Source organism: Cornus florida, unplaced genomic scaffold (assembly GCF_030987335.1).
Source record: "Cornus florida cultivar Cherokee Brave unplaced genomic scaffold, ASM3098733v1 CherokeeBrave_3.0.0_Hap2_Chr11, whole genome shotgun sequence".
Classification (NCBI taxonomy): domain Eukaryota; kingdom Viridiplantae; phylum Streptophyta; class Magnoliopsida; order Cornales; family Cornaceae; genus Cornus; species Cornus florida.
In genome coordinates this window covers 114,283,400-114,288,563 of record NW_026775581.1, presented here as the reverse complement: position 1 = coordinate 114,288,563, position 5,164 = coordinate 114,283,400, and positions in this window count along the sequence as shown.

The following is a 5,164-nucleotide window of genomic DNA, read 5'->3' as shown; positions in this document are numbered from 1 at the left end:
TTTCTAAAAATATTCAATACATTAATGACACTTTTTCATTATTACATTACTTTCTTTTAGTAGATTGACCTAAATCTTTTAATTTTGGGTGTTGCTCACTTATTGCCTTTTCTGACTTATTCCCAAATTTCTTTCTAACTTCTTGAGTCGTTAGATGAACATAATGATTACCTTGCTACTTAAGTTTTGTCTCCTCATAAATTAACATAATGGTCAATTAAATCACTTTCCACTTGACTTTCCACTTGTCTTAATAGTGTTAATTCGAAATGACCCATACTGAATAGACAAGAAATTGAGAATAAATTGAATAAGAAAATTCCCATTCACAATCGTCCATAAGGTTCTCAATTTTGCAGCAACATTAGTCATCTAAAAATACGATAATACATGGTACGAGTACAACAAAAAATCCATAGTAGTTATATCAATTAATAATTTTCGTTTTAGATATTTATCTACAACACGAAAACATTCTTATAATCAAATATTTCTTAGCATTATCACTATGAGGAACAATTATTCGCATAACCATAATGCTTAATCTGTTCGATCTCTCCCAAGCTTTATGGAGAATCTTTTCTTCCTCACTGTTTTTATCAGTAATAACAGTAAGTTTCTCAATTTAAAATGTTAAATTAAAATTTAACACATTTAAATTTTGAACTCAACTTACACATTTCATTATGAGAAGTTAGTCATATTGAGAATCAGAACAGATGTAGCATGCGCATTAAGGGATGTAATAAAACAAATATAATAAGATAAAATCTTAACAACAATAATGTTTTGAGTTAACAACACGTATGTATAACTTAAAAATATAAATACAATGTATAACTATAGTACCCCTTTGGGTGGCAACTATATAATATTAATAATGATGCTTATATGTATTTATACGTATACCTTTATTGGTGTTGCATTATTTAATTAAAAAAATAAGTTACCTTTGGATATCCTATATTTACCTAATAAAAAAAAAAAAACATACGACCCTTTAATTTTTATTTAATCACTTGAAAATCAATTCCCTTTGAGGAATTATTTCTCATAATTAAATAAAATCAATATTCATGAATATCACAAAAAATTATAAGCATCATAATTCATGAAATATTGCAATTATGTTTACTACTAAAATTAATATTCATCAACTATTATGGTTAGGCCACTTTGGTAGCTACCAACCTTTACATAATATGAATATTAAATTAAATAGTAACTAATTTATGATTAATTATGTCTATTACAAAAATTAATATTCATCAATCATTATGATTGGGCACTTTAGTAGCTACCAATCTTCACATAATATGAATATTAAATTAGACAGTAATTAATTCATCATTAAGTTATATTTACTACTAAAATTAATATTCATCGACCATTATGGTTAGGCCACTTTGGTAGCTACTAACCCACACATAATATGAATATTAAATTAACTAGTAATTAATTAATTATTAATTTACCCATTTAACATTATACACACATACTCATAATTGTCGATTAAAGTTTAAGCAATTTCGATCTCAAAAACTTAATAGTCCGAAATTTCATAGAAAATATTTTTTTATTTTATATACATCATAAAATATATTATTTTATTTTTGGACTTAAAGATCATAGTTGAATCAATTTAAAATTGATTCTACAATATGTATGTATGTTTGGGTACGAAACAATAAGTTATTTACATGTCTAATTTATTAGATTAAATTTCTAAACTCATAAATTATTCTAGAAATTCAAATTCCTAAAATAAATAAATCAATACATATATTTTATGTATTCAATAACTTTAATTTTAATTTATTTTAAATTAAAATCAGAATCTTTAAATCATTGGACAAATACTTATAACAATAATTTAAACCTCTTTAATAAAATAAATAAATACACAAACTTTATGTATTTATTAATTTTTAAATAATAATAATAATGAGTCTTTCTAATCCTTTCACAACTTACTGTTTCTATAAAACAATAGCAAGACAAATGTTATTATTATTATTATTATTTTAATTCAATGTTCTTTATTAGTCATGCACGAAAATCAGTAACCTAAAGCATTGAAATTGTTTGTCTTACACACATTATGCATACATTTGTACTATTACACATATGTAAACTATGTATCAGTAACCAAATTTCATAATTCAATTTTGGCTCAGAAATTGAGGTACCTAAACCCAAAAACCACACGGACTGATCTAAACATACGATTCTAAAAGAATAGATTATACAATCATTTAATTTTAAAATTATACATATTATTTATGCAACTTTAATAAAAAATAATGAATTCCTAAACCGTTAGCTCTGATACCACATGTAAACTATAATAATTCGTGTTAAGCCATTAATCACAAATTTACATGAATCCCATATCTTAGAACTTCATGATTTTCACATATCTATAATGCATAAATAAATACTAGTTAGATATAAATACCTCGATTCACGATATCAATTCTTGTTAAGATTAAGTCCAACGTTCAGATCCTTTGGCCACGAACTAATCTGCAACTCTGATCAACAGGCAAAGGTGGAAACTGGTTTCTCTCTCTTGGCCTTTTGTACACATAAAACTTTTACGTATTATTTCATTAATTGTACATAATTGATGGAGTATATGCACTTTTATAAAGGCAGAGAGATGACCAGTTTTCCTTATAGTAACATAATTCTACTTTCCATCAAAGTAAGAAATAAGAAAGGAAAACACTTCTCCAATAAGTAATTACCAAAAAGGTAATTATAAGTTGACCAAAAATAAATAATATTAATTGATATCTATTTACTTACCCACCAAGTAATATGTCACATGTCCAAATCATGTGGGCCACAATTAAATAAATAGTCTTACACTCCGCCCCCAATTACCTCCGCCACCAACTACCCAAACAACATAGTCTGCAATTGTGCTTTGCTTCATTACCAAAACCACGTAGTTTAGTTCAATGTCTATTTGGGTAATTCTAACTTCTCCAAATATTTTATTATTATTAAATAAAGAATATTGAGGGTATTTTTGTATTTTTACCTATCCTTCGGGCAAAAAGTCCTTATTTGCACTATTTCGAAATTACAGGGTGACGTTTGAACACCAAGAGTGTTATTTGCACATTTTTAAAATTACAGGTGTTTTTTTGCACTTACCTCTTTTTTTCTTATTTTTTTAATTTGTTATTAAATTTAAGTGATTGTCATAATGTGTTTAAAAATATATATAATGCAGTGAACTTTTATGTTGTGTTTGGTGTGCAAGAATTGAATGGAATGGAATGAAATGAAATGTCTATTCCAACTATTTATTTGTTTAGTATGCAAAGTGATTTTTGGACTTGGAATATGAGAATTTTTTAGGAAATTGAATTTTTTTTTTCTTTAATTTACTTGGGAATGGAATAGCTATTCTATATATTTAGTTGTGGAATGGATTTTCATTCCAGTAGAATGATAATTTTCACTTTAAATTGCATACCAAACAAATAAATAGTTGGAATGGACAGTTCATTTCATTTCATTCCATTCAATTCTTGCACACCAAACACAACATAAAAGTTCATTGCATTATATATATTTTCCACATTATGACAATCACTTAAATTTAATAACAAATTAAAAAAATAAGAAAAAAACGGGGGTAAGTGCAAAAAAAAACACCTGTAGTTTTAAAAATGGGAATGGAATGTAAGTAGGAATGGAATGAAAATGGGAATGGAATGGAATGATAATTCTCATTCTATTGTTTAGATGTAAATATGAAAGGTGTAGTAATAGAACGACACTAACCATTAAATTAGTAATATTCTAGTGTTTGGTTTCACCAATTTAAAAATTAGAATAAAATAAATTTCAAATTGAATTCTTCAAAATATCCCTCATACTAACAAATTAAATTAACAAAATGACATGAGAAGAGAGTGGTGTAGGTGGCGGTGGCGGTGGAAAGAGGTGGTGGTGGTCGTCGTGGAATATGGTGGTGATGGTGGAAGGCGGTAGCGCTGTTGGAAGGCAGTGGCGGTGGCCATGGTTGAAGGCGGTGGTAGTGGTGGTAATGGAAGGTGGTGGAAGGCGGTAGCGCTGTTGGAAGGCAGTGGCGGTGGCCATGGTTGAAGGCGGCGGTGGTGGTGGAAGGTGGTGGAAAGCAATAGCGGTGGCGACAGTGAAAGTGGTGGAAGGTGGAAGCGGTGGTGAAAGGGCGGTGGCGGTGATGGTGGTGGCTTTGGTGAAAGGCGTTGGTGGTGGAAGGTGGTGAAAAGCGGCAACGATGGTTGCAGCAAAAAAAGGTGGTGTCAGTGGTGGAAGGCGGTGGTAGTGGTGGTGGTGGTGGTGGTGGAAGGCGGTGGTAGTGGTGGTAGTGGTAGTGAAAGGCGGAGTTAGTTGTAGTGGAAGGTAGTGGTGATTTTTGGACTTAGAACATGAGAATTTTTTAGGAAATTGATTTTTTTTTTTTTTAATTTACTTGGGAATGGAATAGCCATTCTATATATTTAGTTGTGGAATGGATTTTCATTCCAATAGAATGATAATTTTCACTACCTTCCACCACAACTATCTCCGCCTTTCACCACCACCACCACCACTACCACCGCCTTCCACCACTGACACCACATTTTTTTGCTGCAACCATCGCCACCGCTTTTCACCACCTGCATCACCTTCCACCACCAACGCCTTTCACCAAAGCCACCACCATCACCGCCACCGCCCTTTCACCACCGCTACCACCTTCCACCACTTTCGCTGTCGCCACCGCTATTGCTTTCCACCACCTTCCACCACCACCGCTACCTTTCACCACCACCACCGCCTTTCACCACCTTCAACCATGCCCGCCGCCACTGCCTTCCAACAGCGCTGCCGCCTTTCACCATCACCACCATATTCCACGACGACCACCACCACCTCCTTCCACCGCCACCGCCACTTACACCACTCTCTCCTCATGTCATTTTGTTAATTTAATTTGTTACTATGAGGGATATTTTGAAGAATTCAATTTAAAATTTATTTTATTCTAATTTTTAAATTGGTTAAACCAAACACTAGAATATTACTAATTTAATGGTTAGTATCGTTCTATTACTACACCTTTCATATTTATATCTAAACAATAGAATAAGAATTATCATTCAATTCCTTTCTTATTTTC